Source organism: Arachis stenosperma, chromosome 1 (genome assembly GCF_014773155.1).
Source record: "Arachis stenosperma cultivar V10309 chromosome 1, arast.V10309.gnm1.PFL2, whole genome shotgun sequence".
NCBI lineage: Eukaryota > Viridiplantae > Streptophyta > Magnoliopsida > Fabales > Fabaceae > Arachis > Arachis stenosperma.
Window position 1 is genome coordinate 97,616,610 of NC_080377.1, and position 25,720 is coordinate 97,642,329.

Genomic DNA, 25,720 nt, shown 5'->3' on the forward strand with positions numbered 1-25,720 from the left:
CCATTTTATTGACACTATAAGAAATTTCTGGCCTAGTCACAATTAGATACTATAGGCTTTCAATTACTGACCTATAAAGCTGAGGATTGGCAAATTGTGACCCACAAAAAGCTGAGAACTTTACAGTTGATGGTAATGGGTGTGGCAGCTAGTGCATCCAGTCATACCTGCTTTCTTCAATTACTTAATTGCCTCCTTCACATGCTTCTCTGACTCACCTGTGATGATTATATCATCCACATACACTAGTATATAGGTCTTTATGCCATCAGCATTTCTCAAAAAAACTGAGACATCTGACTTTGTTGCTTGAAAACCAATTGCACCTAGTCCATTTGACAGCTTGTGATACCACTCTCTTCGGGCTTGTTTTAACCCTTAGAAAGCCTAAGTTAACCTGCACACTAGGAATGAGTCACCAGTTTCATATCCTTTGGGTTGTTTCATATATACTTCCTCCATCAACTCCCTATGCAGAAATGCATTATTCACATCTAGCTGTTTTAGCACCTAAGACTTTGCTAAGGCAATTGACAGAAGTAGCCTGATGGAGGTTAGTTTTATCACTGGACTATATGTCTTAGTGAAGTCAAACCCAGGTTTTTGTGCATACCCCTGTGCCACTAGCCTGGCCTTGTGTTTTTGTAATGAACCATCGGTATTGTATTTTATCCTAAACACCCATCTACTTCCAATTGCTTCTCTATTAGGGGAGAGAGTGACCAACTCTCAAGTTTTATTTCTCATCAATGTTTCATATTCTGCATCCATTGTTGCTTTCCACTCGAGTAAGCTGAGAGCATGTTGTACACTCATCGGTTCTACACTTGCTTGAAAGGCTCTTGGTTTGAATACTCCTGCTTTGCTTCTGGTGACCATTGGATGTAAGTTCCTTAGCATTGTTTGATTTGCTTCCAGGTCTGAAATTGGCAACACAATCTCTATATCATTGATTGGGATTGGGATGGGGTTTACTGATGCTGCTACTGGTCTTTGTTGAGATGGACTTGCTCTAAGGTTAGGTTGTTCTTGTGCTGTTTGAGTTGAGCTTCCAATTATTGAGTTCTGTTGAACTGATGGTGTTTTGACTGAGTTTGAATCTCTAGAGTTTTCTACTACTACTAAATTATGTTGAGTTGAAGTTGTTCTGAGTGAGTTTTCTTCTCTAAAACTGATGGCTGGAGCTGGTGCTATTCTGGTTACTTCATTAAGTCATGGAATTGTTAGAATAACTGGAATCGATGGAGTTGAGTCTTGCTTGTTGCTGGCTGCTTCTTTTGCTTCTTGAAAGGGTAATCTATCTTCAAAAAACACCACATTTAGAGTTATGATGATTTTGCCCTCTTGAGTGATGCCTTTGTAGCCTTTACGAGTTGGGTCATAGCCAATAAAAGTACATTAGGAGGATCTGAAATCAAGCTTGTGTTTATTGTAGGGCCTTTGATAGGGAAAGCATATACACTCAAATACCCTGAAGTTCTCATAGGTTGGTTTCTTTCCAAGTAGTCTTTCAGTTGGTGACTGTCCACACAACACAGGTGTAGATAGTATGTTGATCAGTTTTATTGTTGTAGCAAAGATTTCACCCCAGAATTTCGTAGGCATTGAGACTACTGCTAGTAGTGTCAACCCCATTTCAACCACATGCTTGTGTTTCCTTTCAGCTGAACTGTTTTGTTGATGTACATAGGGATAAGAAAGCCTGTGTGTGATCCCTTTTTCCTGCAAGATCTTAGATAAGCTTACATACTCATCAGCATTATCACTTTGTATCATTTTTAACTTTGTGTTTAACCGTAACTCAATCATTCGTTGGAAGTGATTAAAAACTTATTGTAGTTGAGATCTAGACTTAATGAGATAAAGTCAAGTAAACTTTGAGAATACATCAATGAAGTTCACAAAATACCAATTTCATTATTGTCAGATATGGGAGCTGGACCCCAAATATCTGTATATACAAGTTATAAGGGTTGTGTATACACTATTTGTGAAGTTGGAAAGGGTAGCTAATGGGACTTCCCAATGCAACAGGCTGAACAATCTATTTTATTACTAGCTAAAAAAGAAAAATTACATCAAGTACTTAGGGCTTTTGACAAAACACTTTGGCTAGGGTGTCCTAATCTGGCATGCCATATTAGGAGACTGTTCTTGTTGTTTAGAGTGGTAACATGAGCTTCTGGTAGTGTGTGTACAACAAAATTGACAAACTTATAGAATTGATTTTCCTGTGATTTAGTAAAACATCTATCACCATGAAATTCGAAAAAGACTCTGTTATCACAATAGAATTGGTGGACACTCATCAAGTTCTTTGTAATTTCAGGAGCAAACAGAAATTTTCTCAACTTAAACAGCCTAGAGCTCAAATGAAATTTAAAACATGAATTACCAACTAAATTGATTTGCAAACCTGATCCATCTCGAATTACAACTTGTTCATCTCCAACATATTCTTCTTTCTCCACTAAATTATGTTCATCAAGTGTCATATGATATGTGGCGCCCGAATCCGGATACCAATTCGAATCCTGAATGGTAGCAGGTGTAGCTAGTACATTACTGAAATTGGCTACAGGCTGGCTATTCTGGTTGGTGTTGTTGTAGTCTTCTTCATACTAGTCCTCACTATACCTGTACCAGCATGTCTTTACTGTATTACCTATTTTATCACATACTTGACATTGTGGCTTCTTATACTGTGATCTTTCATTCACAAAGTTCCTTGTAACATTTATTCTACCTTTTCCATGCTGTCCCCTTCTATATCCATAATAGGCATGTTCTTGCTCTTGCACTTCTTTGCCTTAATTATACTGTTCTGACATTTCTCTACCACCACTATGTGACTCTTGCATCATTCTACCATTAGTATATGAGTTTTTGCCTCCTCTATGCATTCTACTACCTCTGCCTCGGAAGCTACCTCTGAATCCACCTTTCATTTGCCGATTTTGTCCATACTGCTAATGTTGAGATAAATTGGCTTGGACAAGTGCTTCTGATTTTTGAAATCTTGCTAACATACTTTCATGTGATAAGAATAATGCTTTTAATTCGCTTATAGTTATACTTTGAGATATTGATGTTGTCAAAACTGAAGTTATCAGTGATGAGTATTCTTCAGTCAATCCATTTAGTATCGTATTTACATGGTCACTTTCCTTCATAGATTCACCTACAGAGGCTAGTACATCTATTATTCCTTTTATTGAAATGACATATTCATTGAAGCTAACAGCCATGATTTGAGGAGTGCATCTTGCCTTTTTCATTTCTGAAACTCAGGATTCACTATGCCAGCTTCACCATTCTCTAGCACCAGAAACTGCTGAGGTATTCCTTCTCCTGTAATGTGATTCAGCATCTCATTACCTTCAATTGGTAACTCTGCCTAATCTTTCTACTGTAAGTAGTTATACTCATCCAATTTCATCGAGATCGTGTTGCTGTGAACCCTTGTGCTATTGTGGTTGAATCTTGTAGCTGAACAAGCTTGATTTTTTGAAATTTACGAAAGTTGTGGTACTATAAGCTCTGATACCATGAAAGGTATCATGAACTTGTGGTGTTGGTGTGAAGAAACTTAGATCTGAGAGAGAGAGTGAGTAGAGAAGCAGAGGTTCAAAAACAGAGAGAAAGGAAGAGAAGCAAAAATTGATTTCATTGCTTCAATGTGTGAGTTGGTAAAGTGAGCTGTACAGTGAGTAAGTGAGCCTTTTATATTTACAAATGAGAGCCTATCTAAAAGGTTGTGGAAGCAGCATCACTTAGACTTATAACTAACTCCTAAACTGAATTGCAAACTGAACTACTAACTAACTTCTAATATTACAAGAAAAAACAATATTTGAAACAAAAAAAATTGTTAAAAAAATTGAAATTTTGAAACAAAAAGAATTTGTAACAAAAAAGGGTCGTTGCAGTATGTACCGTTACAAAAAAATTTTGTAGCAAAAAATGGAACTGTTACAATTCAAAGTAATATTTTGTAAAAAATTTTTTTGATACAAAAACTGAAATTCGTTACAAAAGTGATAACAAATTTTGATCTTCAAAATATTTTTGGTGACAATATATTTTTTTCTATTATAAAATTTTGTTACAAAATATAACTTGATTTTGTAACATTTTTTTCTTTAGTTACAAAAATACAATATTTATTTTGTAACAATTTTTTTAATATAAATTGTATGCATAATTTTCCAAATTATTTTTTTAATTAACTTATATATTAATTACTTCATTAAGCAAGTCAACATTTATATAATATGTAAAAATATAGATACTTCAAACATGTTTCATTCAACTAAAATTATTTTTAAACAAAATAACATTAATGCCTACATTGATTAGTTCTACAAGTTATATTTCTTACACAAGTTCAACAAAAGTTAAAAGTCTAACATAGATTAGTGTCTCTATGAATCAAAATATTCTTGAGTCCTTTCGGTAGCATGTTGTCACCATTTTAGTACTCCTGTAAATGAGAAAAACTAAAACAAAAAATTTGAAATAAGATATAACGCCAATTATAATTTTTTTCATTAACTTTTACCCAAAATTTTAGAAAAATTTTGGCAGAACCTCCCCTGAAACTTGGATATTTCTACTGTCTATGGATCCATAAAAAACAACCAATTCATTACTTACTTCCCAGTCAATAGAAAACTAAATTTATCAAACTAAATAATAGGATATTATCCATATACAATTAACTATACTAATAATATATAAATCATCTATGAATATGTATTAAAACCATAAGCAATTTTAGAGGCACCTTTAATTGTCTAGTTTCTTTCATTGTCAAAGCGCGATATGAATGAGTTCAAAATGGCTTGTTGAGCTTCCAATTGAGCTTTCACTCGAGCTAATTCTTCCTCCCGCCGTGTTCGTTGCGCTTCAAGTTTTTCTTTGAACCCCTCAATAGTTGTCACAATGAAAAATTCAAACCTGAAAAGAAGAACTTCCAAAGTATCAACAACAGCCTTGGATAGTTTCCCTTGCACTAAAATAGGAGAGTAACCTAGAAAAGTTGAGTTTTACGCAACGTAAATAGTCCCTTTATGATGTTTGAAAAGATCAATTTGGATTGTAAGTGTAAATCCTGTAAAATTAGCAGATAAATAATCAATAAATTGAATTTTAATTAAAAAATTAAAAATAGAAAACTAATATCAAAATAGGATAGAGCTCTTCAAAACAAGAATTTTGATACTAATTTCAAAGATTTTGGCCCAAAATTAGACCGAACGCACCAAACTGGTCGAACCGGGCCTAAAAATGGGCCCAAACCCAACAAGCAGCCAATTAATTAAGAAGAGAAAACCCTCTTATCCTCCTTCATTCAGCACAATGCTGAAAGCATGCCATGGTGAAAGGGGAAAGAAACATAACCTAATGCTACCATCAATCCACCGTAACTTCTTCATCCAGGCTCCGATCGCCGCACCGTTCGCGGCCACGCGTATAATGCGTTGAGCTCTACATTTCTATAGGATTAATTTCACCGGTAAGCTCCATTTTTATTCCAAAATCTCTATCCCCTTTCTATCCTTGAAATTGAAATCCTATGGTGAGATTTTGCCAATTTCGATGTTCTAGGTTCAATTTAGCTTATGGAGCTTACTGGGTTTGAGTTGCTACGCGTGTGAGAGTGGTAAGGTTTTTCTAAACTTTAATTTAATTTTGAATCCATTAGGTAAAATCTGAATTTTTAATATATGTGTGTATTAGGTATGAATTAAGTTCATATATATGCATTGGAAGTGAAAAGTGAGTATTTGGAGAATTATTGGTGATTGAAGCTCGGTTGGTGGCTGGTTTCGTTGAGCTTGTGAGGCTGCCTTGGATTGAAAAAAGTGATCGGCCAAGGTATGGTTTAGGTTTCATGCGTTTAATATGTAAGGTTGTCTGAAAACTTAGGCTAGAGAACTATAGAATAAGTTGAAGTAATTTGATGTGTTAAATGATTAGTCTTTATGTTATTGATGGATTAGTTGATGTGGGCATGTGTTGAGTAATGGATAATGTGGGTTGAATGTAGATATATCTATATATGCTAATATGATAATGATGAATGAAGGATTTGTGATTATGGCAATATAATGAAATGGTTGGAAAATAGAGTCGTGTTTATTGGATTTGTTGGTATTGTTATAATGAATAAAGTTGTGATGAAAAGTGAATAATTTTATGATGATGATCATGTGTATTTGGAATGATATGTTAGTTGTGAGTGAAACTTGTAAAGTGGGATTGAATTGAGGTGTTGTTGAGCTAAGGGAATGCAAAGGTGAAAAAAATCATTGTGTTATGATGAAGGGTAAGTTGTATTGATGATTATGGCATATTGAACTGAATGAGAAGGAGTTTTAAAAAGGGAAATGTGATTTTAGGTAAGAAAATGGGGTTTGGCATGTTTTGGTAAACTTTGATTTTTGATTAACTTTGGGAGTCCATAACTTGCTCCTCAAATATTGGATGGAATTATGGTTTGTTTCAAATGAAAGATGGTTTTACAAGCGTTTGAACGTTATCAATTTTGTGAAAAACAGAATTTTGTAGTGAAAGTTATGGATGATGGAAGTTTAGTGTATAAAACTGTGTTATGCAAGTGTTAAAATAAAGGTTATGCAGCTTTTTGGGCATTCTGCCAATTTTTGGAAAACTTACATCCATGAGAACGCGTGACCCACGCGCACGCATGGCGTGGCATTTTGACGACGCATGCGCGAGAAGCCATGCGTGCGCATGAGAAGCCAAAGCGCATGATCACGCGTACGCATGACTCACGCATACGCGTGACGTGCTATTCTCACCACGCATGCGCGTTGCCTATGCGCACGCGTGACCCCTGTTTGCTACAAAACCGGATTTTTAGCATTTTAAACCAGATTTTCACTTCTAAACTTCCATTTTCTTTCCTTTAGACTTAGAGTGTAGTACTAAGTCTAGTAGTTAATTGGAGCTAGAAAAATAAGATAACTTGGGGATGAAGTAAGAGATAAAATGATGAGTTATATGAAGGAGATGAAAAAGTTAAATGAAGTTTAATGCCATGGTTTGAGAAATGATTCTATATTCATTATGAAAATGAAATGGCTTATGAATGATGATATCTGAGATACAAGTTTTTCTGGGTAAAAACCATGGCTTGCCACCGCGTGTTCCAGGTTGAATCTCGATACTCTGTTGACCCTACGTCGTAAGGGTGACCTAGCACGTATGAATTCCCGGGTATGAATAACCCCATTAAGTGATTTGAATGATAATTGATTGTGAAATCTATGCATAGACTCATGGGGATCCGCGACAGGGGACAGTCTAAGGTTTTTGTACTTGTCGGGTTGGCTAGATAATCGACAGATGAGCCTCGTCAGCTATAGGACAGGCATGCATCATGTGCATTTGTTTGTTTTGATTGTTATGCATTTCCCAGATTTGACTAATTAAATATACACCTCCTGCTACCTGTTATACTTGCTACTTGCACTATCTGCTTATTACCTGTGCATGAACTTGTTTTGGTTATTTGTCTCTGCTGAATTATGGATGATGGAGGGACGGAGAAAAGGTGAAATGGTTTGAAGTTAGGTTAGGTCTAAAATTGAGTGAGTTTAGGCAGGTTTAGAATACCTACCCCTATTTATGGCTTCTGTTTAGAAATTAAGTTTTACAATGGTATGACGGAGTTCTAGGATTGCTTCTGGCATTCCCAGGACCTTATTTATTATACGCGTGGCACCTTTACCATGCTGAGAACCTTCGGTTCCCATTCCATACTGTGTTGTTGTTTCAGATGCAGGTCGAGAGGCTTCTCGCTAGGCGTCTGGATTCCTGAAGCGGAGTAGTCCCTGGGATATTTTGGTTCATCAGCTTATGTACATATGTACTTAGTTACTTAGCTTTCTCTCCAAGAAACTTGATTATTTTGTTCCTCTAGAGGTTACAGGAGAGTTAGGACTTTATATCTGTATTTTGGGTTTTTGGGATACATATATATATATATATATATATATATATATATATATATATATATATATATAAAAATATTCTCCGGCCAGCCTTGGCTTCGCAGGCTGAGTCAGGAGCTAGTTTTACTGTACTCTTGGCTCTCTTTTGTTCTTGTGCTTATTTATATCTATAACCTTTAGGTTTCTTAACACGCAAGTAATTCTATTTCTTGAGCACTGCGCTGTTTACTTTGTGATTTGTTTCACCCGTTTTTCAAGGCTCCTAGTTAAGTATCTCTTTTTCTATTATATATATATATATATGTTTCTATGTTTTGAGGTCATAATACCTTACTATCTCAGTCTTATGACTTAAGCATAAGATTAAGTATGGTAGGGTGTTACATTATGGTATCAGAGAAGTTCGTTCCTATAGAGCCTGAGGACAGAATGATTATACTTCTGTGCATTCTCTGTGTATGTGTCTATGTGCTATTAGGATATCTAACTGATATAAGTAGCATACATGTTCGTGAGCATGTATTTGGGACTCTTGAGCACTAAACTTGATATATTGAGACTGATCACCTTAATATCAATTGTTTGGTGTGAATAGGGACCAAATATCAACTTGCAGATATGAACAAGGTAATTGGAGGGAAAATCCTAGGACCGAACCGATGCGAGGACCCCGAGATGGAAGCTCGGGTGCTGGTACGAGAAACATAGGTCAATACTATAGGTCTATGACCCTTATTGACTTCCTCAAGAGTGGTCCACCTTGGTTTAATGGAAATGCCAATGCGTTAGAGGCTGATGGGTGGTTTCGAGACATGGAGAGATTTTTATACATTTAGCACATATCGGAAGCACAGTCGGTGGAAATAGTGACTTACATGTTGGAGGGAGAGGCTCAAAAATGGTGGCAGGAGTTATATCATACCTTGCAGATGGAGTTAACAGATATCCCTTGGAATAGATTCAAGACGGAATTTTACGAGAAATATTTCTTACATGCACTTCGCATTGCAAAGGAATTAGAGTTAATGCAACTGAAACAAGAGAATATGTCTGTTGCTGACTATACTCGTGAATTCGACAACCTGTGTCATCTCTCAAAAGTTTGTCAAGGAAATCCAGCCGACTATGAGGCGTGGAAGTGTGCTCAATATGAGAAAGGACTTAGAAGAGACATCTTCAACTACGTGAGTCCACAAAGGTTAACGAATTTCCCTGAATTGGTTAAGAAAAGTAAATTCGCAAAAAGTGACTCCATGAAGCGAGCGATGTTACAGGAAGGCTATGGAAAAACTACTCCATATGAGCCGCATAGGGCTGAGCTAGGTGTATACTACAAGTGCGGGAAGCCGGGGCATACAACTTGAGACTGTCCGCACAGGGAACACTGGGATGCAGTCGAACTCGATTCTCAGACTCGAGGTAACCATGAACTAGTAGTTGAATTTCAAACTTCCTTGCATATCATTAACATGATATATTCATTCGTAATGTATGACGAGTGTTAATAATTGTAAAGTCCAAGTCGATGATTAGTCGAAGACTATTACTTGTTGAGATGGAGCGATATTTAGCTAATTTAGAGGAGTGGCTAGGTTCCTGAAAGATAAGAATCAGAATGACGCAGTTGAAGCAGGGTGGATTATACCTAAGGAATTGGAGTTGTCGAGATCTATACGGAGTTACCTTTTAAAATCCAGTGACGTTAAGACTTCAATGAAGATGGATAGAGCGGATTCAACCTTTAGTTGCTAATTAATTAAGACACGAGTCAAGGTAAGACCAAATTCCTATACGAGAGATTTTTCGAGACCGTTTTTGAAAATATACCAAAATACCCACCTTAGAGAGAACGAGAGTTGGTGATAGACTTACTGCCAAAAGCCAGATCAATGTCAATTACACCACAAGTGAAGACATTATTATGATCAGTAAGATTCAGAACCGAGTCGAAGGGAGTACTGGAAGAGAGAATCTAAGTGTCTCTTGGCAAGAGCATGCGAACTGATCCTCACGACTAAATCTAACCTTTCTCTTGTACCTTACATTGAAAGCTCTATCTTGAATCTTCTCCTGTAAAAGCTCAACTCATCATTCTTCCGATCTTGTTCCTTATTCGTACAAAGCTTGTCTCTTTTGAATTCAGCCTGAACCCATCCTAATATAATCACATAATCTTTGAATCCTAGAGACCTGTGGTGTGTGGAGTTGCTCTCTTGTGGAAAATCGCGTTCCTTTAAAGTCAACTAGAATCTATTTAATTCGACTTGTCCTATTCTTTCTATTCAAGCTTTGATTCGAACTTCTTCCCAGGGATCCAACCAGGTTTCTTTTCATGTGCATTCCATTAGTTCTATACAACTCTGGCTAACCGTATGCAAGACTTTCTTTTGAATTCTTGTGAACACTATTCGTGTTACTCGTACGTCCCTTTAAATATGACATTTCTTTGAAAAATCAACTCGTATTGGATTTTGTGTCGTGCAAAACTCTCAGATGCAACTACTAGAGTGTCAATCTTTTAGAGCAAGACTTTTGAACTTGAAAATGAACTAGCAACATTACTAGAGAATTTGGAGCCTTAATCCTCGCCGATTGTATCGCTCATGACTAAATATATGAGATGAGGTGCACCGTGTGGATGAAATACCAGGATACGATGGAAACCTCCGAGCCATAGAAAGGAGATTGATCTTTATGCCAATACTTATAACTCTTAAGCCTAATGAACCATTTAGGAAAGGACTACGATGTATTATTGGAAGACCTGAGATACGTGCTTACGCAATATCGTAAGATTATAGTAGACGCACTAAGCAAGAAGTTTCTAAGGGATTCTTGGACATTAATTTCAAAGGAGGAAATGTTAGATGGGTTAGAGTTCTAAGTTAGAGAATGAGAGTGTCGAGTGGAAGTGTCGGACTAAATCCATTACTAGTTTACAACGTGGTATCGATGAGATACAGAACGCGTAACGAGACAATAAAGATCCGCCAAAGATATCGAAGTCTGGTAAACAAAATGGAATTAAGAAGGGGTTTATATGCCTAATGTAAATGCTGAAATAGAAATCGTTGAATCAGGGACTTAGGGAGTGCAGTACTGGTAATAAAGAGCTACTAAGAGTATTCAAGCCTGTTGAATCAAGAAGATACCAAAAGAGAGTTATGTGTCTAAATCGGAAGTTGAGACAAAAAATTATTGTCCAAAACTTACGAGAAAAGATTTTCGAATTTACTATGGAACTGCCAAGACGTACCATGAATCAAAGAAGATATTTTTGGGTAATCAGAAATAAAGAATAAAGTGGCAATGCATGTGATGGCGTGTTAAAGCATGAGAAAGTAAAGGGGGACCACCAGAAACCATTCAGAATGTTGCAACCATTGAAGGTTCTACATCGAAGTAAGGAAGAGTAATTATCGGTTTTGTAATAGATTGTCGAGGACTAGAATAGAAGATGGAGCTTCATGAAGCACTAAATGCTCCTGTATTGATAAAAACTAGGGCATCGAATACCTTATTCCATGAATTTAATAGCCGAGACAACGGAGAATAACTACGCAAATTCGAGTTAACAATCTCACTATGAAAAGCCGACAAAAGAATTACACGAACCAAGGAAGTCCTGAACTTGAGAAGGTTACTTTAACAAGATGGAATCAATGAGTGAGTCAAGATGAAGAGATTGAAACTGAAGTGTTTTAGGACCTGGGTTAATGGCAAGGACAGACTTTTCGGATTCTGAAGAGAATTAGACCAGTGGCACATCAGGTAACTCTACCTCTATATCTTCCAAACTAGTACAATGTAACACATCTCAGTTTTAGGAGTACACTTTTAATGTCAATCATGTATTAGAACTTGAACTAGTGCAACTGAGGAAGGAACTAACACTTCGAGTAACCTCGGTTAGGATATATAATAAGATACCATTGCCAACCAGCTAGGCATATTGGAAGTTACGTTAGTAGAGGATGCAAAAAGTGGAACTGGAAGTGGGAAATGTACTTAAGAACTCGAATCGGACAGGTGGAAAGACTATCCACACCTCCTTTCAGATAACTGAATTTGAATTTTGAGGACAAAATTCCTAATAAGGTGGGTAGGATGTAAATCCCGTAAAATCAGTGGATAATTAGTCAATAAACTGAATTTTAATTAGAAAAATTAAAAATGTAAAACTAATATCAAAATAGGATAGAGCTCTTCAAAACAGGTATTTTGATACTAATTTCAAAGATTTTGTCCCAAAATTGGACCGAACGGACCAAACCGGTCGAACTGGGCCCATTTCCAACAAGCAGCCCATTAATTAAGAAGAGAAACCCCTCTTCTCCTCCTTGATTCAGCACAACACTGGAAGCATGCCATGGTGAAAGGGGAAAGAAACATAACCTAACGCCACCATCAATCCACCGTAACTTCCTCATCCGGGCTCCGATTGCCGCACCGTTCGCGACCACGCGTCCAGCGCGTCGAGCTCTACATTTCTATCAGATCAATTTCACTGGTAAGCTCCATTTTTGTTCCAGAATCTCTATCCCCTTTCTATTCTTAAAATTGAAATCCTATGGTGAGATTTTGCCAAATTTGATGTTCTAAGTTCAATTTAGCTTGTGGAGCTTACTGGGTTTGAGTTGCTACGCATGTGGGAGCGGTAAGGTTTCCCTAAACTTTAATTTAAATTTGAATCCATTAGGTAAAATCTGAATTTGTAATATATGTTTGTATTAGGTATGAATTAAGTTCATATATATGCGTTGGAAGTGAAAAGTGAGTATTTGGAGGATTATTGGTGATTGAAGCTTAGTTGGTGGCTAGTTTCGTTGAGCTTGTGAGGCTCCCTTGGATTGAATAAAGTGATTGGCTAAGGTATGGTTTAGATTTTGTGCGTTTGATATGTAAGGTTGTGTGAAAACTTAGGCTAGAGAACTATATGATAAGTTGAAGTGATTTGATGTGTTAAATGATTAGTCTTTATGTTATTGATGGATTAGTTGATGTGGGCATGTGTTGAGTAATGGATAATGTGGGTTGAATGTAAATATATCTATATATGCTAATATGATGATGATGAATGAAGGATTTGTGATTATGGTAATTTAATGAAATTGTTGGAAACTAGAGTCATGTTTATTGGATTTGTTGGTATTGTTATAATGAATAAATTTGTGATGAAAAGTGAATAATTTTATGATGATGATTGATAAACGAAATTTATCATGCCGATATAGAATTCAATAATGGATATAATCATGAGTATAGTCTAATCGACATTCAAACTTCGCATCAAACAATCCTACAATCTATAACCAAGAGTACTAGTCTCCCGAGTCGTCCTCCCTTGGAATGGCTAGAGAATGCATCTTATTGATTAGGAAGCCGTGTTATGATTCTTTGAGGTTTTAGCAAAATAGATGACAAACAATCAATTTTAGAAGACTTGGCCTAGGGTCGGCATTAGAAATTCTATCATTATAGCTTCCTCAATGATGATAACAATTAGGCCTTGCTTCATTTAGTTAACCCTTAGGTATAGAGGAAAGTCAAATGAGAGTAACTAACTTGAGTCACAAGTCCTAGTTTTACCCTAGGAAAATCTAGCTTTAGTGCACTCCAAGTCAATTAGCAATTTCTAATTCCAAATCAACAATTGACATAAGCTATTCAACTCTTTCTAATGGTCCAACCCTATGCCAAGTAAGAAACTTTTACTCCATAACTAGTGTTGGCATTTTATCAAACAATTGATGAGCAAGGATGAAAGGCATAGTAAGAATGAGAAGAAATTAGAATTAAAAGTGCTTCAACACAAGAAACTAACAACAATCAACAAAGAACAACAATAGAAATGAACTTCTCAAGAAATTGATAAAATCCCAAACTACAAAGTTGAATCTAGGGTCTATGAGAATTGAGCAATTACAAGCACTAATTGAGATTAGAGAAGAAGATCTATAACATGAACAAAGTAAATTGAGAATTGCAATGGATCTCACCAAAGAGTGATTGAGAATTCAGAAGTTGAAGAAGATAAACCCTAATGAGAGCTTGGAATCTCTCTCTCTACCCAAGAGTGTAACTAACTACTAGCAAAAATATCTAGAACCATCTAAAAATGAACAAAAAGTCCCTTAACCCTTCAACCCTTAGTCTTCTTAAGCTCTTCCCGCCAAGGCACTTCCCCAAGATGGGATCTCCAACTGTCTCCATGCCCAGGTCACGTGACTCTTTAAAAAAATCATAATCGAGCATCGGCGCGCACGCGCAAAGCACGCGTGCGTGCCAATGGGGCATCTTGCAATGCGAGCGGAAGCGTAACGTACGCGTACGCGCCCATGGGATCATGGCTTAGCCCGCTACACGTGCCGGCTCGTAGGCTTGGCTTCTGACTTTGGCTTCTAGCTGCGCAATCCACGCGGGTGCGCCAAGTACGCGCACGCGCCCTTGCTGAAGTTCCCAAGGCTCAATTTCTCATGCTCCCTTCCTTTGCCCCCATTCTCCTTCTCTCTTCCGGTTCATCCCTACCCTATATTCTGAAACCACTTAACACACAGGTCACGGCATCGAATGGCACCAAGATAATATTAGAAATGTATCTAGTTTAGTGCAAAATAAGCATGTTTTCATCCATGAGGCAAAAATTAGGAAAGGAACACAAAGTCTTGTATTTTCATATGAAAAGCGTGTGGAATCATTGATAAAACCCCTGAAATCAATACAAGATAAATCCTCAAAATGGGATTTATCAACCTCCCCACACTTAGATTCTAGCATGTCCTCATGCTTAGAAAAATGCAAAAGACCGAAGGATCATAAAGGTATAAGACTCATGAGGTGCAACCTACTTACATGAATGCAACTATGACTAGTGCTACTATCTACTTGGTTAGGAACAAATCAACCTTCCTAAGATACATGCAAGCATATAGGGTAAGATAGTGGCCAATACATGGGACTTACCAATTTCCAGTCATCAAGTGCAATATACGCAACTTTGCATGAAGAACGCTCATGAGAGCCAGGAACAAGAATTAGAGCCTTCGAACCCTCACCGGAAGTGTTTACACTCTATTCGCCTCAAGTGTTTAGGGTTGATTCTCTCAATTTTTCTCTTAATTATGCTTTCCAAGATTTGTTCTTCATCTAACAATCAACATTTATTCCATGCATGTGTACAAATATCATGAGGTCTTGTCTTTAGGTTGTAATGGGGCTAGGGTCAAGGTAGGATGCATATTTGGCTAAGTGAGCTTGAAATTTTGAATCCTTGATAAGCTTAAGCTTCCCACCTAGCCTATGACGTCCTATACGAATTCAAAGCTAACCTAACTACCCATTCTTCACTTTTCACATACTCATGTATTCCTTTTCTAATTTACAACACTCATGCATTGATTTTATTGAGCTACACTTTGCTTTGGGGCATTTTGTCCCCCCTTTTTTTATTTCTTTCTTTTTCTTCTCTTTTTTTTTCTATATATTTTCTTCATATATTTTTTCTCATTTTTTTTCTTGTCTATATACAAGAGTGTCAATGCATAAGGTCTATACATTTGATCAATACATGAGCATGTACCAAATTCCCAATATTTTCAATAAAAATATAAAACTACACTTTTATTTACCCAATGTCCCAAGATTCCCACATTTGAATAATACTCACACACTCTCGCCTAAGCCAATCAAGGATCCAAAGAGGGACATTTATGGTTTTCCGCTTTAGGCTTGTAATGTGCTAATTTAAAGAACAAGTGGGTTAAGCGTAGGCTCAAATTTGGCTAACAAGGGGAGATAAAGGGTACGGCTATTTGGTATGTGAGCTAATGAAGTGATGGCCTCAATCATATAAATGCATGAATACAAGGAATAATGGACATATAGACTTAAGCAAAGCAAGGATCACACTTATAGAGAGAAAACAATTGCACACAAGAAGGAGAATGAGTGACTATAAGATGTAGCCACAAAACAAGGCTCAAAGCTCACTAGCTTGTGTTCTTAACTCAAAATCCATGTTCCAAAATACAATTCTTCAAGCAAGTTTAGCATCAAAATATTCAAAATTAGCAATGTCAAGGTTGCCCCAAAGTATTAGTTTCCTAAGAGAGTGTTTCATTGTTCCAGCCAAGTAAACTTATCATGCAAATGGTGTCAAAGAAAACCTAATCATGCAACCTATCCTAACTACAAAAGAGTTCAAAGAAAAAAATTATTTGGGTGTTACCTACGGATATCGGTCAGCCGACCTCCCCACACTTAAAACTTAGCACGGTCCTCCGTGCTATAGGTGATGCGCAATGGGTGGCCGAGTCCTGAGTGTCCTTCATCTCCGTTGTCATTGCTATTTCCGCTTGAGGTTGCGGTGGATGTGGAGATATCTTGTTCCTCCATAGGTGGGGTGACAATGCTTAGCAGCTTCTTCACGTGAGCATATCGGCGTTGGTTACGCCTCTCATAGCGGTCCAACTTCTTGTGAAGGTCTTCAAGGCGTTGGGTGGCTGATTTTTGTGGTGCGGATGAGGTAGTGGTGTTGCGAGTTGGGGTGGTCAGTCCAAGGTCCTTGGTGACTTCCGGAGGTTTGAGGCACCTCTTGGTCGGAATAACATCGCCCTCGACCGGGATCGAGGTCCTCCTATCCTTAGCCTCTCGGTGGACACCGGCTGCCTCTACTAATTCGGTCACCATAGCGGGGAAGGGTAAGTTTTCCTTAACATGAATACGCCCCATGGATTGGCGAATGGCATGCGAAATGTCAACCGGTTTCTCGATTAGGATGCACCATACCAATAAGGCAAGCTCGGCGGTAATGGATGACCCATGGGTGCTTGGAAGCACGTAGTGAGCTAGGATTTGGGCCCATGCTGCGGCTTCTTGAGTGAGGAAACGTGCATCTAAACCCTTTGGTCTTTGCTTTATGGTTCCCCGAATCCAAAATGCTTCGGGTAAAGCTATTACGCGAAGGATCGCGCTCCAATCGAACTCACATTCGTCGCATGCTGACAAGACTTCTTGATAGGCGTCATATCCATCCGCCAATGGCCCAATCTTAAGTACTCCTTGGATGGCTTCCACCGTGACTAACACTTGCTTTCGGCGCACAAAGATTGATGTGAGAAGGGGTGAGTGGTAGTTGGAGTAGAACTCCACCACCCATGATAAATTGACCTCCTTTGGTTGCCTCAAGAGGAACCTCAATTGCCTCCGGTCAATGTGTGGCATCACTATCGGCATGAGGTGGGCCAGTAGGACTAGAAGGGGCTCCGGGTGATAATTCCGCTCAATCATCCTTGAGTAAACAAGTTCGCAGTAGCGGTTAGAGAACTTGTTTGAGTCCTTTGGAGGGTTGTCCTTCTCTAAAGCATCAACGGGGCCCGTAGCCTTCTTGAGGAGGGGCTTGACGGTTGGTTCTTGGCGCGCTCTGTTGGCGGTTGGCTTCTTCGGGGCTTTCTCTTTGTTCTTTCTGATGACCATTCTGCGATAGGAAAGAAAGGAGATAACATCAAACCCAAAGAAGCGTAATTGAATGTGATCATGCAAGTGAGAAATTGTGCCGTAAGAATATGGGTATCCTTATTACATGACAGCTACAACATGTAACTAAGATAACATTTGATAAGCAAGGCAAATCACTGGCATGTGGTATAAGGGTAGTGTAAGCATGCAAGTAAAAGGCATGAGAAGCATATACCCTCAAATACCAAAAGTGGAAAGCAATTTATGAAAAGGTGAGTGGGTGGATTGTAGAATGTGAGGGTGCACCCAAAAGTGACTAGTTAAGAAGCAATGAGTCACAATGAGCTCAAAAAAATCATGTATGCTTTTTCTCAAACACTTGGCGTGCATCCTTTTTGTAGTATGCAAATAGATGAGGGAGAAGCAATGTAACATTCCACAAACCAATATTAATCACTACAATGCACAATGGTTGTAAGAAAATCATGCAACACATCTCATCTACCAATGTAAAAGAAGTTATGACCCAAGTGCCCATGAAAACTTAATTGAAAAAGAAGCAAAAACACCCCAAAGAGGTGAGGGGCTCAAAAAGAGGAAGAAGAAAAAAAAAAGAAAAAGACTACCTAAAAGAGAATGAAATCAACTGACTAAGGAGCAAAAGAGAGAAGTATAGCAAGAGGGGAGCATAGTATAGTACCTTGAGAGAGATGGAAAAGGGGTATGGAAGAGAAAGTTGTAGAGTGGAATGATGGAGAATGGAGGAAGCAATGTAGGGACCACCGGAGGTGGGTGGTCGCCGGAGGTGATGGTGGGAGGTGGGTGTTTGGAAGGAAAAATGGTAGTGGATAGTAGAGGAGGCAAGAAGAAAAGGGGAGAGAAGAATGATGGGAGCAAGTGTGCTCCCCTGTTATATTCACGTCGGACACCCATGCGTGCGCGCACGGTGCGCGCCCGTGCAGGCAAGCGGGATGGGGTAATGGCGCGCGTGCGCACAATGCGCGTAGGCGCCCATGTGCTTGTGCCGGTAGCACAAGGATAGCACAACTTTCTGGAAGAGGTACCAGAATTTGGCTGCAGGGATGTTGGCGCGCGCGGCGGCAATGAGGTTATGTGGTGCGCGAAATTGTGAACAATACTTTTCACAACTCTCATAATCCCTGGTCATGAACTCCAAAAACTTGGTGGTTCAATTCCATGGCATTACACAACTTCGCACAACTAACCAGCAAGTGCACTGGGTCGTCCAAGTAATACCTTACGTAAGTAAGGGTCGATCCCACGGAGATTGTTAGCATTGAAGCAAGCTATGGTCATCTTGTAAATCTTAGTCAGGCAAACTCAATTGTATATGATGATGAACGAAAATAATATAAAGATAAAGATAGTGATACTTATGTATATCATTGGTGTAAGAGCTTCAGACAAGTGTATGAAGATGCCTTCCCTTCCGTCTCTCTGCTTTCCTACTGCCTTCATCCAACCCTTCTTACTCCTTTCCATGGCAAGCTTGTGTAGGGTTTCACCATTGTCAGTGGCTACCTCCCATCCTCTCAGTGAAAGCGATTGCATATGTCCTGTCACGGCATAGCGGAATTCAGCTGTCGGTTCTCGGTCAGGCCGGAATAATATCCATTGATACTTTTGCGTCTGTCACTAACGCCCTAGCCTGCTAGGAGTTTGAAGCACGTCACAGTCATTCAGTCATTGAATCCTACTCAGAATACCACAGACAAGGTTAGACCTTCCGGATTCTCTTGAATGCTGCCATCAGTTCTTGCCTATACCACGAAGACTCTGATCTCACGGAACGGTTGGCTCGTTTGTCAGGCGAGCACTCGGTTGTCAGGCGATCAACCATGCATCGTGCAATCAGGAATCCAAGAGATATTCACTAAGCCTCAGATGCTTGTAGAACAAGAATGGTTGTCAGTCACCTTGTTCATGAGTGAGAATGGTGATGGGCGTCAATCATCACCTTCATCAAGTTGAAGAACAAGTGATATCTTGGACAAAGAACAAGTGGAATTGAATGGAAGAACAATAGTAATTGCATTAATACTCGAGGTACAGCAGAGCTCCACACCTTAATCTATGGTGTGTAGAAACTCCACCGTTGAAAATACATAAGAACAAGGTCTAGGCATGGCCGAATGGCCAGCCTCCCAATGATCTAAGATAGCATAAAACAAAGATAGCTACCCAAGTCTCTCTAATACAATAGTAAAAGGTCCTACTTATAGAAAACTAGTACATAGATGAGTAAATGACATAAAAATCCACTTCCGGGCCCACTTGGTGTGTGCTTGGGCTGAGCAATGAAGCTTTTTTCGTGTAGAGACTCTCCTTGGAGTTAAACGCCAGCTTTAGTGCCAGTTTGGGCGTTTAACTCCCAATTAGGTGCCAGTTCCGGCGTTTAACGCTGGAATTTCTTGAGGTGACTTTGAACGCCGGTTTGGGCCATCAAATCTTGGGCAAAGTATGGACTATTATATATTGCTGGAAAGCCCAGCATGTCTACTTTCCAACGCCGTTGAGAGCGCGCCAATTGGGCTTCTGTAGCTCCAGAAAATCCACTTCGAGTGCAGGGAGGTCAGAATCCAACAGCATCTGCAGTCCTTTTGAGTCTCTGGATCAGATTTTTGCTCAGATCCCTCAATTTCAGCCAGAAAATACCTGAAATCACAGAAAAACACACAAACTCATAGTAAAGTCCAGAAAAGTGAATTTTAACTAAAAAATAATAAAAATATACTAAAAACTAACTAAATCATACTAAAAACATACTAAAAACAATGCCAAAAAGCATACAAATTATCCGCTCATCACAACACCAAACTTAAATTGTTGCTTGTCCCCAAGCAACTGAAGATCAAATAAGATAAAAAGAAGAGAATATGCAATGAACTCCAAAAACATCTATGAAGATTAGTATTAATTAGATGAGCGGGGCTTTTATCTTTTTGCCTCTGAATAGTTTTGGCATCTCACTTTATCCCTTATAATTCAGAATGATTGGCTTCTTTAGGAACTTAGAATCCAGATAGTGTTAATGATTCTCCTAGTAAAGTATGATGATTCTTGAACATAGCCATTTATTGAGTCTTGGCTATGGCCCAAAGCACTCTGTCTTCCAGTATTACCACCGGATACATACATGGCACAGACACATAATTGGGTGAACCTTTTCAGATTGTGACTCAGCTTTGCTAAAGTCCCCAATCAGAGGTGTCCAGGGTTCTTAAGCACACTCTTATTTTGCCTTGGATCACAACTCTTATTCTTTCTCTTTTTCTTTCTTTTTTTTTTCGAATAATAATTTTTTTTTTGTTTCGGTTTTTGCTTGCTTTCTTTCTTGCTTCAAGAATCATTTTTTTATGATTTTTCAGATCCTCAGTAACATGTCTCCTTTTTCATCATTCTTTCAAGAGCCAACATTCATGAACCACAAATTCAAAAGACATATGCACTGTTCAAGCATACATTCAGAGAACAAAAGTGTTGCCACCACATCAAAATAATTAAACTATTATAAAATTCAGAATTCATGCAATTCTTTCCCTTTCAATTTAAGCACGTTTTTATTAAAGAAAGGTGATGGATTCATAGGACATTCATAACTTTAAGGCATAGACACTAAGACACTAATGATCACAAGACACAAACATGGATAACATAAAGCACAAAAATTCGAAAAACAGAAGAATAAAGAACAAGGAAATCAAGGAACGGGTCCACCTTAGTGATGGCGGCTCTTTCTTGCTCTTGAAGATCCTATGGAGTGCTTGAGCTCCTCAATGTCTCTTCCTTGTCTTTGTTGCTCCTCCCTCATGATTCTTTGGTCTTCTCTAATTTTATGAAGGATGATGGAGTGTTCTTGATGCTCCACCCTTAGTTGTCCCATGTTGGAACTCAACTCTCCTAGGGAGGTGTTTAGTTGCTCCCAATAATTTTGTGGAGGAAAGTGCATCCCTTGAGGAATCTCAGGGATCTCTTGATGAGAGGGGTCTCTTGTGTACTCCATCCTTTTCTTGGTGATGGGCTTGTCCTTATCAATGGGGGTATCTCCTTCTATGTCAACTCCAACTGAATAACAGAGGTGACAAATGAGGTGAGGAAAGGCTAACCTTGCCAAGGTGGAGGTCTTGTCCGCCACCTTATAGAGTTCTTGGGCTATAACCTCATGAACCTCTATTTCTTCTCCAATCATGATGCTATGAATCATGATGGCCCGGTCTATGGTAACTTCGGACCGGTTGCTAGTGGGAATGATTGAGCGTTGTATGAACTCTAACCATCCTCTAGCCACGGGCTTGAGGTCATGCCTTCTCAATTGAACCGGCTTTCCTCTTGAATCTTGCTTCCATTGTGCGCCCTCTTCACATATGGTTGTGAGGACTTGGTCCAACCTTTGATCAAAGTTGACCCTTCTAGTGTAAGGATGCTCATCTCCTTGCATCATAGGCAAGTTGAACGCCACCCTCACACTCTCCGGACTAAAATCCAAGTATTTCCCCCGAACCATAGTGAGATAATTCTTTGGATTCGGGTTCACACTTTGGTCATGGTTCTTGGTGATCCATGCATTGGCATAGAACTCTTGAACCATCAAGATTCCGACTTGTTGAATGGGGTTGGTAAGTACTTCCCAACCTCTTCTTCGGATCTCATGGCGGATCTCCGGATATTCACCCTTTTTGAGTGAAAAGGGGACTTCGGGGATCACCTTCTTCAAGGCCACAACTTCATAGAAGTGGTCTTGATGCACCCTTGAGAGGAATCTATCCATCTCCCATGACTCGGAGGTGGAAGCTTTTGCCTTCCCTTTCCTCTTTCTAGAGGTTTCTCCGGCCTTGGATGCCATAAATGGTTATGGAAAAACGAAAAAGCAACGCTTTTACCACACCAAACTTAAAATGTTTGCTCGTCCTCGAGCAAAGAAGAAAGAAGAGAGTAGAAGAAGAAGAAATGAGGAAGAGGGAGAAGGTGGTGTGTTCGGCCAAGAAGGGTAAGAAAGGGTGTTTAGGTTGTGTGAAAATGAAGAGTTGAAGAATGGTATTTATAGGAGAGAGGGGGGTAAAGGTTCGGCCATTATGGGTGGGTTTGGGAGGGAAAGTGGTTTGAATTTGAAGGGTGAGGTTGGTGGGGTTTTATGAAGGATGGATGTGAGTGGTGAAGAGAAAGATGGGATTTGATAGGTGAAGGGTTTTTGGGGAAGAGGTATTGAGGTGATTGGTGAATGGGGGAAGAAGAGAGAGAGTGATGGTGGGGTCCTGTGGGGTCCACAGATCCTGTGGTGTCAAGGAAAAGTCATCCCTGCACCAAATGTTGCTCAAAATCACGTTTTGAGCTATTTCTGGCGTTAAACGCCGGGCTGGTGCCCATTCCTGGCGTTTAACGCCAGGTTGTTGCCCTTTACTGGCATTTAACGCCAGTCTGGTGCCCCTTTCTGGCGTTAAACGCCCAGAATGGTGCCAGACTGGGCGTTAAACGCCCAACAGCTAGCATTACTGGCGTTTGAACGCCAGCTTCTTCTCCTCCAGGGTGTGCTGTTTTTCTTCCTGTTTTTCATTTTGTTTTTGCTTTTTTCATTGTTTTTGTGACTTCTTATGATCATCAACCTACAAAAAAGATAAAATAACAAAAGAAAGTAGTTAACTATAAAACATTGGGTTGCCTCCCAACAAGCGCTTCTTTAATGTCATTAGCTTGACAGAGGACTCTCATGGAGCCTCAGAAATACTCAGAGCCGTGTGGGAACCTCCCAACACCAAACTTAGAGTTTGAATGTGGGGGTTCAACACCAAACTTAGAGTTTGGTTGTGGCCTCCCAACACCAAACTTAGAGTTTGACTGTGGGGGCTCTGCTTGGCTCTGTTTTGAGAGAAGCTCTTCATGCTTCCTCTCCATGATGATAGAGGGATGTCCTTGGGCCTTAAACACCAAGGATTCTCCATTCACTTGAATGATCAACTCTCCTCTATCAACATCAATCACAGCCTTTGCTGTGGCTAGGAAGGGTCTGCCAAGGATGATGGATTCATCCATGCACTTCCCAGTCTCTAGGACTATGAAATCAGTAGGGATGTAATGGTCTTCAATCTTCACCAAAACATTCTCTACAAGTCCATGAGCTTGTTTTCTTGAATTGTCTGCCATCTCTAATGAGATTCTTGCAGCTTGCACCTCAAAGATCCCTAATTTCTCCATTACAGAGAGGGGCATGAGGTTTACACTTGACCCTAAGTCACACAAGGCCTTCTTGAAGGTCATGGTGCCTATGGTACAAGGTATAGAAAACTTCCCAGGATCTTGCCTCTTTTGAGGCAGTTTCTGCCTAGACAAGTCATCCAGTTCTTTGGTGAGCAAAGGTGGTTCATCCTCCCAAGTCTCATTTCCAAATAACTTGTCATTTAGCTTCATGATTGCTCCAAGGTATTTAGCAACTTGCTCTTCAGTGACATACTCATCCTCTTCAGAGGAAGAATACTCATCAGAGCTCATGAATGGCAGAAGTAAGTCCAATGGAATCTCTATGGTCTCATTTTGAGCCTCAGATTCCCATTGTTCCTCATTGAGGAACTCAGAGGAGATTGGTACACGCCCACTGAGGTCTTCCTCAGTGGCGTCCTCCTCCTCTCTTTCCTCTCCATATTCGGCCATGTCTATGGCTTTGCACTCTCCTTTTGGATTTTCTTCTGTATTACTTGGGAGAGTGCTAGGAGGGAGTTCAGTAACTTTCTTGCTCAGCTGACCTACTTGTCCTTCCAAATTTCTGATGGAGGACCTTGTTTCATTCATGAAACTTTGAGTGGTCTTTATTAGATCAGAGACCATTGTTGCTAAGTCAGAAGTACTCTGCTTAGAACTCTCTGTCTGTTGCTGAGAAGATGATGGAAAAGGCTTGTTATTGCCAAGCCGGTTTCTTCCACCATTATTATTGAAACCTTGTTGAGGTCTCTCTTGATTCTTCCATGAGAAATTTGGGTGATTCCTCCATGAAGAATTATAGGTGTTTCCATAGGGTTCTCCCAGGTAATTCACCTCTTCCATGGAAGGGTTCTCAGGATCATAAGCTTCTTCCTCAGATGAAGCATCCTTAGTACTGTTTGGTGCATTTTGCATTCCAGACAGACTTTGAGAAATCAAATTGACTTGTTGAGTCAATATCTTGTTCTGAGCCAATATGGCATTCAGAGTGTCAATCTCAAGAACTCCTTTCTTCTGACTAGTCCCATTGTTTACAGGATTCCTTTCAGAAGTGTACATGAATTGGTTATTTGCAACCATTTCAATCAATTCTTGAGCTTCTGCAGGCGTCTTCTTCAGATGAAGAGATCCTCCAGCAGAGCTATCCAAGGACATCTTAGATAGTTCAGAGAGACCATCATAGAAAATACCTATGATGCTCCATTCAGAAAGCATGTCTGAGGGACATCTTCTGATTAATTGTTTGTATCTTTCCCAAGCTTCATAGAGGGATTCTCCATCCTTCTGTCTGAAGGTTTGGACTTCCACTCTAAGCTTACTCCATCTTTGTGGTGGAAAGAACTTTGCCAAGAAGGCATTGACTAGCTTTTCCCAAGAGTCCAGGCTTTCTTTAGGTTGAGAATCCAACCATATTCTAGCTCTGTCTCTTACAGCAAAAGGGAATAGCATCAGTCTGTAGACCTCAGGGTCTACCCCATTAGTCTTGACTGTGTCACAGATTTGCAAGAATTCAGCTAAGAACTGATGAGGATCTTCCATTGGAAGTCCATGGAACTTGCAATTCTGTTGCATTAGAGAAACTAATTGAGGCTTAAGCTCAAAGTTGTTTGCTCCAATGGCAGGGATAGAGATGCTTCTCCCGTAGAAATCAGGAGTAGGTGCAGTGAAGTCACCCAGCACCTTCCTTGCATTGTTGGCATTGTTATTATTTTCGGCTGCCATGTGTTCTTCTTCTTTGAAGAATTCGGTCAGGTCCTCTAAAGAGAGTTGTGCCTTGGCTTCTCTTAGCTTTCTCTTCAAGGTTCTCTCGGGTTCAGGGTCAGCTTCAACAAGAATGCCTTTGTCTCTGCTCCTGCTCATATGAAAAAGAAGAGAACAAGAGAAATGTGGAATCCTCTATGTCACAGTACAGAGATTCCTTGAAGTGTCAGAGGAAAAGAAAAATAGAAGAAAAGAAGGTAGAAGAATTCGAACTTGATTAGTTAGAGTTCGAATTGTGCATTAAGAAGGAGTAGTACTCCATAAATAGAAGGATGTGAGAAGGAGGGAAGAGGATTTTCGAAAATTAATTA

The 25,720-nt window shown here is 39.4% G+C and overlaps 1 non-coding gene across 1 annotated transcript; it reads left to right on the forward strand.

Annotated features, from left to right (window-relative positions):
• Window positions 1-24,857: 24,857 nt before the first annotated feature.
• Window positions 24,858-24,965, forward strand: LOC130952410 (small nucleolar RNA R71). Its single transcript, XR_009074595.1, has one exon. It is a non-coding gene; the product is annotated as a small nucleolar RNA R71 (small nucleolar RNA).
• Window positions 24,966-25,720: the final 755 nt, after the last annotated feature.